Source organism: Artibeus jamaicensis, unplaced genomic scaffold (genome assembly GCF_021234435.1).
Source record: "Artibeus jamaicensis isolate MK-2021 breed Jamaican fruit bat unplaced genomic scaffold, CSHL_Jam_final scaffold_833, whole genome shotgun sequence".
Taxonomy (NCBI): domain Eukaryota; kingdom Metazoa; phylum Chordata; class Mammalia; order Chiroptera; family Phyllostomidae; genus Artibeus; species Artibeus jamaicensis.
The window spans coordinates 1141659-1157872 of NW_026522056.1; the positions used below are offsets into that span (position 1 = coordinate 1141659).

The window sequence follows — 16214 nt, forward strand, 5'->3', positions numbered from 1 at the left end:
GGACACAATTTTTCAGGTGCAGAGAGAAAAGGAACCATCAACACAGAGTTTTATATCCAGTGAGAATGTTCTTCGGGAATGAAAGGGCAATCAGGACATTCTCAGAGGAAGAAATACAAAGAGAATTGTCTGTAGCAGAACTTGCCTAAAAGAATGGATAAGGAGGTTCTGGAAACAGAAAGAAAGTTGCAAAAGAAGGGATCTTAGAACATCAGAGAAAGAAAGAACAAAGGAAAAAGTGGGAAATTTGATAGATTTTTCTTATCTTGAGTTTTCTCATTTATATTTGATAGTTGAAGTAAAAGTTATAACATTGTTAAGTATGGTTCTCTGTGTATGTAAAGGAAATAACTAAGACCAGCATATTATAAATGGATGCAGGCAAAGTGATAAAAAGGGAAGTACACTTTCTGTTCCTCACTCAAATGGATACAGCCACTCTAGAAAATAGTTTGGCAGTTTCTTAAAAATTGAAATGTACATGTACCATACAATTTGCAAATGTACTCCTGGGAAATTAAAACTTAATATAATGTTTAAACAAACAAAAAAACTGTACACAAATGTTCATAGCAGCTTTATTTGTAATAGCCCCAAATTGGAAACATGACCATATAACAAGTGAATGGTTAAGAGAAAACTGGTATATTCATACCAGGAAATACTACTCAGCAATAAAAAGGAAAAATGAGTGATATATTCAATAATTTGGATGGATTTCAAAGGCATTATGTTGAGTGAGAAACCAATCTCAAAAAGTCACATACTGTATGATCTCATTCAGGTGATAATAGAGATGGTTGCCATGGTTAGAAAAGTTGTGGGTGGTGGTGGAAAGGTGTGGGGGTGCAAAGGAGGTCTATGTGTGCTGGACGGCCTGTGTCCTGATTTCAGTGGTGGTCCATGAATCTACACACATGAGAACATGGCATAGCGCTCCACACACACACACTGGACCAGAGTTACTTTCCTGGTTTTGATTTTGTACCACAGCTATGTAAGATGTAACCACTAGGAGAATCTGAGTAAAGAGTACATGGGACCCCGCTGTACTACTTATACAACCTCTGTGAACTCTGATTATTCCGGAATAAAAAGTTAAAAAATGTTAAAAGAAATCTTTCTGCCATAGGAAAAAAAGGCCAATGAAATGGCCGTGGTATTCTAAAAAGTCAACCAGCATGAAACTAGTCTATAGAGGTCACAAACATGGATAAGATGTTTGTCTAAATAACAAAAGAAAAGTACTAGTTACTATGTATTTTGAGAGCTGCAAATCAGGGAGAATCAAACTACTATGATGAAATACAGCTCTTCACTTTTGTGGCCATCACTGAGGCACCAACGGTCATAATGAAGTTCAATCCCATTGTGACATCTGACTGGAGCAAGAACCATAAAAGTCATTTCAATGCACCTTCCCACATTCGTAGGAAGATTATGTCTTCTCCTCTTTCCAAAGAGCTGAGACAGAAGCACAATGTTTGGTCCATGCCCATCAGAAAGGATGATGAAGTTCAGGTTGTGCGAGGACATTACAAAGGGCAGCAAATTGGCAAAGTGGTCTAGGTTTACAGGAAGAAATACGTCATCTACATTGAATGCAGCAGGAGAAAGCCAACGGTACAACTGTTCCATGTGGGCATTTACCCCAGCAAGGTGGTTATCACTAGACTAAAACTGGACAAAGACCGCAAAAGGATCCTTGAACGTAAAGCTAAATCTCGCCAAGTAGGAAAGGAAAAGGGCAAATACAAAGAAGAAACAATTGAAAAGATACAGGAATAATGTGATCTTATATTCAGCTTTAATTAAAAACTTGAAAAAAATACAAGCCTCCACTATAATTCTAATAAGTTACACCAACACATGTAATAGTTCTCATATGTCTTTTGTGTTTCCTTGAGTGGAATTCTGCTTTTTACCCTACGAACACAATCCTTTATTTTTTTAAAAGTCAACGATGAATCTTTAAGAAGATCAGAGCTCCCTGTAATAGTTCACAGATCCTTAATCATTCTGCATCTTCTGTATTTTCACTATGACACAATTTTGCAAAGAAAAATGAAAAAGTCTTTCCATATTTAGAGTGTTGTGCTAATTATGCTTGAGTATCTTTTCATATTGATGAGGCCGATAAAAAGAGAAAATTTTAAAAGACTCTTCTATAAACGATTTCAGGCCCCTGTGTAAAAACTCTTTTCTTCCATGGCCTTTCTTTTCTGTAAGCCCAGTGGCCCAGACTATATACACATTTTCTCTCAAGGACAGAAAAATCTTCTTACCATCTTCTGTCCCACCCCCCTCCTGCCACCAGCAAAGTGTCTTTATTTTCTTCTCTGTCACTTCTGTAATAATGTACCTCTGTGTCCTTATCTTGACCCTGCTTTTACTCAATTTCTGATTAAACTATCAAACTCAGCCTGGTACATTGAACATTGCTTCTTTCTTCATTCTTGGACTGTGAGCTATGAGTTCATAACAATGAGCTACTCTATGGACTTGAACCTCCCCCTTCAACACATCTAGAATCATATTCACTCTAACCCCAGCACAGGTGGTTTATATTTTCCACTTTCCTAAAGTATTCCCAAACACTTTCAAATAAATAGACTTTTATGGTAAATCCTTTATGAAGAAATTGCTTTAGATATTTTAACTTTACAAACTAAGTGATAGCAAAACCATATTTACTTTTCCAGAAATGTAATGTTAAATGTCATTGTATAGGAATAAAACATCAATAAATAGGGAGGCCAGAAATTTTGCAATGACATTTGATTAGGTTGACACACTGATGATATAGAAACTGGCAAGGTGGAAACTTATGCAATAAAGATAAAGGAATTATTAACAAGAAACATGAAACCTTCCTTGTGGGTAATAGGGGAAGAGGGGTAGAGAGCACAATGGCCTGCACACTTACTTTCCTGAATAAAACCTGGGAGAATGGAAGACAGTTCCCAGGGAGCCACAAATAGCTGGAACTTCATTATGCTTAAGAGATACCTGTTAATTGGAGGAGGCTACCACAAAAAAATACTGTGCACAGCAGAGTGTCTGGGTGTTTGGGGAGTGAAACTCTGACAATTTTGCAAATATTTAGAGCAGAAGAGGGAAATTGGCTGAATAATGTTATCCTGACAGCTATATGGCTGTGAAGCTGACCTCATAGGTCTCCAGATTGACTGAGACCATGATCACACTTGATTGTAAAGCCTGGAACATTGGTAAGAGCCCCAAGAATGGTTTCAGATGTCTTCTAGGTTTAGGAACTGCAGTGATTCCTTTCAAAGGTGGGAAATACCTTGCAGCGTTTTGTGCCCAGATTGCTTTGTTTGGAGTGTACTCAAACTTGACAGAGACATCACCTACCCAAAGAATGGAGTAGCATGTTAAAAAGGTTGGGTCTTCTGGCAAATGGTAGCATAGCCCTCTGGTCTTCCTCTGATGTGGGGAATGGAAACAAGGTCAATTTAATTCTAGAATGTGATGTGAGCTCTTACGGGCCACCTCCAGAAATTAATATATCCTTTCTATAACATGAACACTAGAGGCCTGAGAGGTATCAAGATTGGATTATATTGTTGGCCTTAAAAAATTCAAGTCTGTAAAGCAATCTCACACATAATACAAGCTGGAAATACTATACATGACTGAGTTTCTGGGTGCACAGTATTTAACACCAGCTGGACAGAATGATTATAAAATACTGTGTAGCTAGTATATATTCAGTGGGAAAGATGTTTCTGATAGAGAAGGGAAGCAATGTCTTTTGATTGGAGGTGGGATTGAGTGAGTGGAAAATACCATAATGTATTGGACAGCATAAAATTAAGACAAAGTTCTTGACTTTTTAGAACTTACAACCTAAGGAAGAGGACAGTAGAATATTTTTTATATTCTCAGGACTTACTCATTTTGTAACAGAAAATTTGTACGTTTTAATCTCTTCCACCCATTTTGCTTACCCCTCAACCTGTGGCTGAGGTAACCATCAATCTATTCTTTATAGTCATGAGCTCTTTTTTTGGTTTTAGATTCCACATATAAATGAGATCATATGGTATTTGCCTTTTTCTGTCTGACTTATTTTACTTGCCATAATGCCCTCAAGAAGAAAAGAAGGAATAAGGAAAATCCAGGAAAGAAGATAAAAATAAATCATTCCCAGGATCTCGAATTACCATAGTTAATTAGACTGTAGGTGGTACCATATTTCCTTCCCATTCCTTCCCTAACAGCACAGTATTTGGAGTCCATCCTATCCTCTGGGACAATAACAGATACTTGTCTTTGTCCTCTATGATGGTTAGTTTTACTTATCAGCTTCGCTGGTCCAGGGGGAACCCAGATATTTTGTTGAACACAATTCTGTGTATTTCTGTGAAGACGTTTTGGGTTGAGTTTAACATTTAAGTCAGTAGACTGAGGAAAGCAGATTGCCCTTCTCATTGTGGATGAGCCTCAGCCGATCAGCTGAAGGCCTAAAGATAACAAGCTGACCCTCTTACAAGTTCGAGGGCACTTCTCCTGCCCGATGGCCTTTGAACTGAGATGACAGCTTTTTTTTGCCTTTTGATTTGAATTGAAACACACGAGCTGTTTTGAGTCTGCAGCCTGCCAACCTATAGATTGGAACTTAAACCATTGGATTTTGGGGTCTTCGGTGTACTGACTGCAGACCTTGGGACTTGGCAGCCTCCGCAATTGTATGAGCCAATTTCTTATAATAAGTAACTAAATCTCTTGTTGGTTCTCTTTGTCTGAAAACACTGACCAGTTCACCCCTTGTGGAATAAAGAAGTTGGCCTCAATCAAAGAGAGGTTTGGCCTTTGTCTCTCTAGCCTGGGAGGTAACCTCAAAGCCCTTGGAGTTTCTCTTGGGCAAAGAGTGTCATTGTGACTCAGAGTGGGGCCCTGGAGAGTTTATGCTAATGAGATGACTCAGGATGGGGGCCGGTCACACCAAAAAGACCAACCAGTTGATATCAGCCCCCTCTCTGGGAGGGATGAGGGCTGGACCACATGGGTATCGATTCACTCAGTCATGTCTCTAGAATGAAGCCCCAGTAAACACTGCACACTGAGGCTGGGCTGAGCATCCCTGGTTGGTGACCTACTGCTGTGCCAGGAGATGTGTCCTGGACATGGAAGCATGTCCTGTGGGGTCCCACCTCATGCCTCACCCTTCCTTTTGCTTGTTCCAATTTGTATCCTTTGTTATGATAAAATAGAAATCATAATTATAGTGCTTTCCTGAGTTCAATGAGTTATTCTAGCAAATTATGGAACATGAGTGTGAAGACCCTTGAATTTGCAACCAGCTGGTCTGAAGTGTATGGTTAGTCTGGGCACCCCCTGACTTGTCACTGGCACCTGAAGTAAAAGCAGTCTTGTGGAAATTGGTCCCTCAGGTTGTGCAGTTTGATGAAAGTCCCTCGTACCCACTGTCACTGCAGTAATTTTACTGCCTGGCTCCCTGCACTGGCTGGGGCAGGAGGTAGACTTACACTCTTATGGAAAGATTGGCTCTGGTGCTCACAGAGGGGGCCATTAGACCCACTTTCATTTTTGCTCTCATCACACTGTAAGGAAATGGGTCTGCAAAGAGTCCTTTCAGGTTTGTAAACATACACACAAAAAAAGAGACTTAGCCAAGGTCATGCAGAATGTGGGACAGGATCAACGTCTGACCTTGGGGCTCCAGGACCGTCTGTGCCTGAAGGAAACCTGAAGCCCTGGCTGATGTTTGCCATTGATGTTGGAGTCTTACATCTGAACTGGGGAATTGTTTTTAAGTGCTGAAATCTCTGGTACTTTTATAGTGGGGGGAACCCATCAGATGACCCTCTTTTAGAGAGACAGTCTCCTTTCACGATTGGCCCATACAGTACCCAACAGATTATGTAATAATTTTCACTCTCCTCACTTGTGTAAGAATAAAAGCATTTTATTCTGAAAGTAAGACTGCGTACACTATAATCCGATCTTTTGATGAAGCAAAGAAAAGCTGATTTATTTTTAGATAATGAACTTGCTGATAAGCCTTAATTTGGACCCAGTGCCTTTAACTGCCTGAGGTAGTTTAGCAAGTCCCCCATTCTCTGTGTGTACTCATGTATTGACATGTCACCCAGGGGGACACGGCAATTTCTGGGTCTAATCCGCTCAGAGTCTGCTATTGATTCTTCACAAAGAAGAAAAATAAAGTCACAGCTTTTTTTCTGGCTCTAAACCCTTCTTTCCCTTCCATGATGATTTCCAGAGAGTTTTTTTAAACAGTGTTTTTAGCTTGCAAATACATTTAAAAAGATGAATCTCAATCTCTTGCCCTCATAGAAGAACTTATAAATGAAACGTGGATGCTTAGAATAAAGGTCACCAGAAGTCCCTCTGCTGGGAAGGTTTTGTTCTCCCTCTATTTGGAGGGTTTTTTTCTTTCTGAAGAGTGGTTGGAAAGTGGAATGAGCACAATTTGTACCTTCATGTCTGTGGATATATCTTTTTAAATAGAAACAGAGAACAAAGCAAATGGCTGAGGCTTGGGATGAGGGTGGGTCTTGGGGATCTCAGTGTGGAACCTCCTGGTCTGGGACATTGTTTGTGGCATCATAGGAGGGAGTGAACAAGGCCACAGGTGACATGGGGGTGAAGTGGGGCGGAGCCTTTTCTCTGGTCCAGTCACTCAGAGTAGAGGATTTCATCTTGACTGAGAGCAGCACACAATCAACCCTTTCAGATGAACGAAGGAACGAGCTTTGATCAAGTGTCTGCATGTACCAGGTTCTAGGTGAGATCCATGGGAAATACAGAGCATGCCGAGGTCTTCAGGGGTAAGAGTGAAACCGCCTACATCCTGAGGATAAGGCTCTGTCCTCATATGGGAGAGAGGGCAGGCAAGAGGCAGAATAAGTGCCCCTTAGATGTCTGCCTCCTAATTCCCAGATGAGGTGAATACGTGAATCACTTCACAGGTGTGATGGCAGATAGTGATTTTGAGGTGGGGACATAATGTGGGATCATCCAGGTAGAACCCAACTAGTCACAAGGGTCCTGACAAGAGAAGGGCTCTCCCGGCAGGGGTCAGAAGGAGAAGTTATTATGGAAGGAAGGCATAGGGATGTCTCCTTGTGGGCTTTGAAGATGGAGGATAGGCCAGGAGCCAAAAATTTGAGCACCTCTAGAAGCTAGAAAAAAGCAAGAAACATGTTCCCCAGAGCCTCTGGAAGGAACACAGCCCTGTGGACAACTTGACTTTGGCACATTGAGACTGTTGGATTTCTGACCTGCAAAACTATAAGATAACACATTTGTGTGGTATTGTTCCACTAAATCTTGAGTAATTGGTTATGGCAACAATGGAAAACTAACATGGTGATGCTGGGTGTTTTGCCACTATATAAATTTTACAGTCAGTTTGTCAATCTCCACAAAATAACTTGCTGGGATTTTGATAGGGATTACATTGAGCCTATAGGTCAATTTGGGGAGAATTGACATCTTGACAACATTGAGACTTCCTATCCATGAACAAGGAATAATTCTCTATTTAGTTTGATTTTGTTCATCACAGTTTTGTTGTTTTTCTCGTATAGGTTTGTACATATGTATTTTGTTAGATTTATAAGTAAGTATTTCATTTGGGGAGGTACTAATGAAATGGTATGTGTTTTTAATTTCAAATTCCATTTGTTCATTGCTGGTACATAAGAACTGAAATTTGCATATTGACTTTGTACCTTGCACCCTGATGTACTTGCATATTAGTTCCAGGAGTGGTTGTGTAAACTCTTTTAGATTTTCTTTCAAGGAAGTGGTCCATTTCATCTGGGTTATTCAATTTGTAGGTATATAGTTTTTTAATAGTATTTCTTTTTTTTTTGCTAATTAATTTTTTAATTGATTATGCTGTTACAGTTGTTCTATTCCCCCTTTATTCCCCTCCACCCTACCCCCATCCCCACCATCACCCCCCCTTTAGTTTATGACCATGTGTCTCAAGTCCTTTAGATTCTATATTTCCCATGCTATTCTTGCCCCCCCATCTATTTTCTATCTACTGTCTATGCTACTTATTTTCTGTACCTTCTCCCCCCTTCTCCTCCTCCCACTCCCCTGTTGCTAACCCTCCTTGAGATCTTCATTTCTATGTTTCCACTCCTGATCTAGCTGTCCTTTTAGTTTGCTTTTGTTTTAGGTGTGGTTGTTAATAACTGTGAGTTTGTTGTCCTTTCACTGTTCATGTTTCTTTAACTTCTTTTTCTTAGATAAGTCCCTTTAACATTTCATATAATAAGGGCTTGGTGATGATGAACTCCTTGAATTTGATCTTATCTGAGAAGCACCTTATCTGTCCTTCCATTTTAAATGAAAGTTTTGCTGGATAGAGCAATCTTGGTTGTAGGTCTTTAGATTTCATGACTTGGAATACCTCTTTCCAGCCCCTTCTTGCCTGTAAGGTCTCTTTTGAGAAATCCGCGGACAGTCTGATGGGGACTCCTTTGTAGGTGACTGTCCCCTTAGCTCTTGCTGCTTCTAGGATTCTCTCCTTCATTTTAATCTTGGCTAATGTAATTACGATGTGCCTTGGTGTGTTCCTTCTTGGGTCCAACTTCTTTGGTACTCTCTGAGCTTCCTGGATTTCCTGGAAGTCTATTTCCTTTGCCAGATTGGGGAAATTCTCCTTTATTATTTGTTCAAATAAGTTTTCCACTGGTGGCTGTGCCTTTCCCCCTTCTGGTACCCCTATAATTCGGATGTTGGAGCGTTTAAAGATGTCCTGGAGGTTCCTAAGACTCTCCTCATTTCTTTGAATTCTTGCTTCTTGACTCTTTTCTGTTTGGCCATTATTTGCTTTCTTCTGGTCCACTCCATTGATTTGAGTCCCAGTTTCCTTTTCATTGCTATTGGTGCCCTGTGCGATTCCATTCATTTCAATTAGTTTCGCCTTCATATATTTGTCTAATTTGTCGGTATAATCAACCAGTTCTGTGAGGATCCTGATCACCAATGTTTTAAACTGTGCGTCTGTGAGTTTTGCTATTTCTTCATCGCTTAGATTTATTGGCTCTGGGGCTCTGAGATCCTCCTGTGCCATTCTTGGTCTGTTCGGGCCCTTTAAGTGTGAGAAGTGGCGCGTCGGATTCCCAGGTCGCTGGGTTGTGACGCTGTATGTGGGGGCGTGGCCAGAGCGGGGAAATGGCGGCGCCCTCCACTGCCGCTTGCCGTGGGGACCTGCCGGCCTGGTCCAACCGCTCACTCCCTCGCCTGTCCACCCTCGCACAAATGCACGACCTCAGTCAACACGCAGCCCCGGGCCCGGCTGTCTCCCCCACGGTCACTCGCCTGGTCGCTCGCTGGGTCGCTCACTAGGTCTGACCCTGCGCCTGGATTCTGCGGGCCTGAGTGTGTCTGGCCGTGTCCTCCTGTGCAACCCTGCTCCGCCAGCTGCTGGTTTCGCCCCTTACCGGTCAGGCTGAAGAACTTGTTGTTAACGGACTTCCGAAAAGTTCAATTTTCCGTGTTCTGGCTGTGTTTTCTGTTGCTAATATTCAGTTTTCTCTAATCTTGGTTGTGTGAGAAGGCACGGCACATCCACCTATGCCTCCATCTTGGCGGAAGTCTCAGTATTTCTTTATTATACTTTCAAAGTCCATGAAATCCATACTGATGTCCTTTCTTTGATTTTTGATATTAGTAATTTGCCTTTTTAAAAAAAATTGTGACTTTTAAAAAAATGTGTTTTATTCATTATGCTATTACAGCCATCCCATTTTCTCCCCCTTTATTCCCCTCTGCCCTGAACCTCCCCTCCCACCAGCATTGTCACCCACCTTAGTTCATATCCATGGGTCATACATATAAGTTCTTTAGCTTCTCCCATTTCTTATACTATTCTTAACCTCCCCTTGTCTATTTTGTATCTACCATTTATGCTTCTTATTCCCTGTACCTTTTCCCCATTCTCCCTACTCCACATCCCTGCTGATAACCCTCCATGTGATCTCTATTTCTGTGATTCTGTTCCTGTTATAGTTGTTTGCTTAGTTTGTTTTTGTTTTTATTGGTTTTAGGTTCAGTTGTTGATAATTATGAGTCAACCATAACTAAACTATTGGTTTTAGTTTTGTTGTCTTTTTACTGTTCATAATTTTTATCTTCTTTTTCTTAGATAAGTTCCTTTAACATTTCATATAATAAGGGCTCGGTGATGATGAATTCCTTGAATCTGACCTTATCTGGGAAGCACTTATCTGCCCTCCAATTCTAAATGAAAGCTTTCCTGGATAAAGTAATCTTGGATATAGGTTTTTGCCTTTCATGACTTCAATACTTCTTTCCAGCCTTTTCTTGCCTATAAGGTTTCTTTTGAGCAATCAGCTGATAGTCTAATGGGCACTCCTTTGTAGGTAACTGTCTCCTTTCCCCTTGCTGCTTTTAAAATTCTCTCTTTATTTTTAATCTTGGGTAATTTAATGGTGATATGCCTTGGTGTGTTCCTGTTTAGGTCCAACTTCTTCGGGACTTTCTGAGATTCCTGAACTTCCTGGAAGTCTATTTCCTTCACCAGATTGGGGAACTTCTCTTTCACTATCTTTTCAGATAAGTTTTCAATTTCTTGCTCTTCTTCTTCTCCTTCTGGCCTCCCTATTATTTGGATGTTGGAATGTTTAAAGTAGTCTTGGAGGTTCCTGCGCCAGTCCTCATTTTTTTGGTCTGGTCAAATGTTTATTACTTCCTTCTGATCCAAGTAACTGATTTGAGCCCCAGTTTTCTTCCCTTCACTGTTGGTTGCCTGTACATTTTTTTTTTCATTTCACTTTGCATAGCCTTCACTTTTTCCTCCATTTTGCAACCATACTTAACCATTTCTGCGAGCATCCTGATTACCAGTGTTTTGAACTGTGCATCTGACAGGTTGGCTATCTCTTATCACTTAGTTCTATTCTTGGAGCGTTGATCTGTTCTTTCATTTGGGCCATATTTTTTGCCTTGGCACAGCTATTACATTGTAAGGGGTGGAGTCTTAGGTATTCGCCAGGGTGGGGCAACCCATATCATTGTGTCATGGTGGTGTATGTGGAGGGGTCCGAGAAGGAACAATGCCACTTGCTCAGCTTTCTGCCTACTTATAATCACTTCCCCTGCTACCCACAAGCAAATTGGGCACTTCTGGTGCTAATTCCCTGGGTAAGTGGGTTTGTGTACATTCTAGGACCCTGTAGGTCTCTCCAGTGATCTCTCCTGTGAGGCTGGGAGTTTCTCCCACCACTGCAACCCCTACAGATTTATACTGCCAGAGGTTTTGAGGCTTTATTTCCCCACACTAGAACACCAGGTTGTGCAGTCTGTCTTGCTCCCCAGTTGTTTTTCCCAGTTATCTGTATGCAAATGTGGGACTGCGTGCTCCACCAGCCACTGCCTTGCCCCCCAGTTTTTCTAGGCACTGCCAAGCCACATATCTTCTCCCCTGCTGCTGTCCATCTCTGCCCCTCCTACCAGTCTGAATGAATGTTTCTTCTTTAACTCCTTGGTTGTTGAACAACCATATAGTTCAATTTTCTGGCAGTTTTGGTTCTTTTTTGTCGTTAAACTTGTTGTCCTTCTTTTGGTTGTACAAGGAGGCAAAATATATCTACCTATGCCTCCATCTTGGCCTGAAGTCTCTGTCTTCTAAGTCTATTTATTTAAAACTCTCAAACTTACAGAAAATGTTCAAGTTACAGTACAAAATATTTTCTCCACTGAACCATTTCAGAATTGCTGAAATAATGTCCTTCTCCCAAATATCCTAATGTGTATTTCCAATAAGCAAATATATTCTCTGTATAACAACAATCCAACCATCAATATCAGGAAATTAACATTAATATTTACTATCATCTAATTCTTGGACCCCATGCAGATGTTTCCAATTCTCTCAGTAATGCCATTTATATCAAAAGATTTGGTTCAGCATGCCTGTCAGGTTCCTTTAGTCTCGTTCATTCTGGAGCATTGCTTAGACCACCATAGAAAAGTCACTTGTAAAGACTGTAGATCAATGACTTAGTAGGATTCCTTACTTTGGATTTGTCCAATGCTTCCCTCATGAATACACTTAGGCTGTGCATCTTTGTAGTGAACATCACAGAAGAGGTGCTGTGTGTAGTCTGCATCTATCAGGTATCACTTTTAAATAGCTCCATTGCTGGTAATGGTCATTTAATTTAATTTTTATTTTTACTTATTTTCAATTATAGTTTACATTCAATATTCTTTTATATTAGTTTCAAGGTGTACAACATAGTGGCTAGATAATTATATACTTTACCAAGTGTTCTCCCGGATATTTCCAGGACTCATTGGACAACATACATAGGTATTACAATATTATTGACTACATTCCCTATGATGTACTTTACATCCCTGTGACTGTTTTGTAACTACCAATTTGTATTTCTCAGTCCCTTCATCTTTTTCACCCTCCCCTAAACTCCTTCCCCTCAGGCAACCATCAGTCTGTTCTCTGTATCTATGAGTCTGTTTCTGTTTTGTTTGTTCATTTATTTTGTTTTATAGATTCCACATATAAGTGAAATCATCTGTTTGTCATTTTAATCATTAGGTAAGATGACATCTCCAAGGCTAATGCATTGTATTTTACCCTTTTCTCCTTATTTAGTATTTTGTGTACTTTGAAATTGTGTAAGTATCCTCATTAAACTTCCAATTTGTATGTTCACTCATTTATTCATTCATTCATTCAGTCTGTATGGACTCGTGATGCAATGGTTTTATGGACTATAATCTGTTACTGCCATTATTTATTTTGATGCTTAAATCCTGCCCCGTTCGGCCAGAGGACGCCCCTGCAAGCTGGCTCCCGCATCTCTTCGGCATCATTCCTCGAGCAGTTTCCTGCTTTCTGACACAACACAATACTTCAGCCTCCTCCTCTACCTTCCTGTCCCTCTGGGATCAGCATTTTCTCCAAGAAGCCCTGGTTTTAATAAGTGGTGTCTCCTTTATTCTGACAGAGGAGATGCCAGCTCTAGTCAAACTTGACTAGGAGAGGGGGCAGGAGGGTCTTCCCTCACTCTGCAGGGCGGAGGCTGCTGATTTGTCACCTGTGGGAACCCACAGGCCTTTATGCATCAGTGGGCCCTCCCTGGGTCCCTAAGCAGTCACCCTTTCTTCCTGAGCAGAGATCCGTGCTAGTCACCAAATCTCTGCTGTGCAGCACCACAGCAGTCTTTTTTTGGGGAGGGGGGTTGGCTTTAAAAATCCTGCTTATCTATCTGCTTCAAATTAATCCCCAAATGTGGCTTTATCAAGCCATTTGTTGTTTCAGTGGCTGTTGATTACAGATATACATCATTTCTCCCTCAACCTTTTATAAGGGCCAGTCGCTATGGTAACCATATTACAAAAAATTGTTTTGTCTCCATAAAGTACCCTTCAGAAAAAGGTCATTTGGTGTTAGTGTTTTCCAGCTGAAACTAGCAATGTAAGTAGTGTTAAGACATTGTCACCACACACTGTTCTTCTGTGGGTCTGTTTTCCGTCATGTGTTTTTAGGAAACTAAAAACAAGACTAAATATTGAGAGTAGAGAGAGCTCTAATGCTACAACATATGTTTATGTGTGTTTCTAAATTTGAAAAAATGTATTTATTTTGGTTCTTGTGGTGGCAGGGCAAGATTTACTGGCTTTTGATGATGACATTTTGCAGTTTCCTTGGTCCCAGGGTGGGCTGGGATTGAGAGAGGCACCTGCTCTGGTCAGACGTGGAGCGGGCCTGGTGCTAATTAATGGGAGAGATGACCCTGCGGGCAGGGTGGCTTCCAGAGGCACCGACTTGCACAGAGCTGCGCCCCCAGGTGACGCTGGGCAGACCAGCTGACTTCGAGAGTTACAGTAGAGCCCGCAGTGGGTCAGACAATAGAATATATCTTTGTCGTTGTTTTTCATTTAACCTCAAGATTTTATATAACATTTCAGTGGCTGTGGGGGTTTGTTTCTCACAAGAAGGATCACTTCAGCTGCGTTCTGGGTGCTCAGATCTTTCACCCTTTTATTTTCCAGGGGAAGAAACAGAAGCACAGAAATGCCTCAGCCTTAGAGCTCATTTCCATACAGATGGTATTAAAAGCTGCACCTCCACTCTTGTGCGTCTTCTTTCTTAAGAATTACCCCCATCATATTTATATACAAGCATAGTTTAACAGGCAAATAGTTCTATGCAGTTCATAATGCGAAATGGCAGCCGCCTGCCTCTTTTCTTCCCACCTTAAGTCATGCTCTCCAGAGGCTGCCACTGCTAATTGTTTTTAGTGTTGACTTTGGTATTTGTCTTCATATTTCTAAGCAGTCTCCTTGATCGCTGTTTAGATCTACTTTAGCTGTTTCACCAGGGCTTACGTTGTGTCACTCTCTGAAGTTCTTTACGTGTTCTAACTGTTAATTCTCTCAACAACCCAGTTTGGTAGGTACTGTCATCAGCCTCATGACAAAACTGAGGCATAGAGAGGTTAAGCAGGTGGCCCAAACACAGAGTGAAAGGCAAAGGCAGGTGTTTGAATCCTGACATTCTGGCGCCACTGTTTTGACTTAGTGCTGTGTATTATGTATCGACTTACTGTCACGGGCGGCCAAGCCTACGCTCACATCCTCCATTCTCATACCTTCCTTCACTCTAGTTTTCTTGTATAGAACACTAATTGGTGCATTTTGGTGCACTCTCTCCGTGTCTCTCTGTCTCTCACGCTTGTGCGTGGAGGCACACATAATTTTTGAATCATTTGCAAGTACTTCTGCCTGTGTGTACAAGGAACAATGACATTTTCCCAACTGACCGTGCTATTCTCATCCCCTCTAAATCATAGACGGTCCATATTCCAATTTACTCAGTGGTCTTCAAAATGTCTTTTACATATTTTTTTCAATCTAGGTATAATTAAAGATCACACATGATGGTTGTTCCTATTGTTGCTATAATTTCCTGTAATCTAGAGTAGTACTTGTGCCCTTCCTCTTTCACCTTTCAAGCCATCATGGCCATGCGCGTTGTATGATTAATGTCCATAATGGGATTATTTGGCTGTGTCCTCACAATTTGATTTAGGTCAAATATTGTGTCTACATTGGTGATAATGTGTACTTCCTGTTTCATTGTGTTAGGAATGTATAACAATTTATTACATTTAGTCATTTGTTTAGGATGACTACCAGATTGCTCTAGTGTAAAAACCTTTTCCTTTTGTAATTGGTAAGAAATCTGTGGGATGATATATTGAACCTATATGAATATTCTGTTCTCCAATAACCTTTTATTCAGGAGAATAAAATCACTTTTATTCAGTGATTTTTGCTTAAATCAATTATGGCTGTGGAAGGGTGATATTTTAGTTGTATAATTTCTCCCACATTTATTAACTAACTTTCTTCTGTAAAGAATAACTTTATCTCTTCAGTCTTTTAAAAAAATTATTCAATTACTGTTCAAGTACAGTTTTCTGTTTCTTACTCCCATCCTAGCCCACCCCTCAGTGCTCCCCACCTCCTTCCCATTGCCACCCCCCCAGTTGTTGTCCATGTGTCCTTTATACTAGTTCCTGTATCTTGAGTCTTTTTAAAAATTAATTCACCATAGACTCAATTATTCTCTTTTATTTTGCTTATTTATTTATTTTTAAAGAATTTATTTATTTATCTTTAGAGGGGAAGGGAAGGAGAGAGGGAGAGAAACATCAATGTGTGGTTGCCTTTCTTGTGTCCCCTGCCGGGAACTGCCTTGCAACCCAGGCATGTGCCCTGACTGGGAATCGAACTGTGATCGTGTGGTTCGCAGGCCCGCGCTCAATCCACTGAGCTACACCAGCCAGGGCCCAATTATTCTTTTTTAATTCAATGTTTTATAATCAATTATGGTCATTCTTTTTTTAATCAAATTGTCCCAAGTTTGGCCAGTAGGAGCCTCTTCAATCAGGTTCTTGTATCTTTTTGACATGCTCATTCATTTTGAAATGCATCTTTGCTTTCTGACATAAAAGATGGTTCAGTGCCACTTTGCATGTTCTCTGCATGAGACCTGGAATTAGCTAATTTTTCAAGGCCTCATGGTCACTTTGTGTGGGGAGTGGTTTTATAAAATAAAGACCTGGCTATTACTGTGCTAATTGCAACTGGGATGTCATTGCATCTGGTCCTTTAGATGGACGGAGCTAGAA

General features: G+C 40.8%; 1 pseudogene; it reads left to right on the plus strand.

Moving 5' to 3' along the window:
* The first annotated feature begins 1317 nt into the window (after positions 1-1317).
* Positions 1318-1813, plus strand: LOC119043629 (60S ribosomal protein L26-like; annotated as a pseudogene).
* Positions 1814-16214: the final 14401 nt, after the last annotated feature.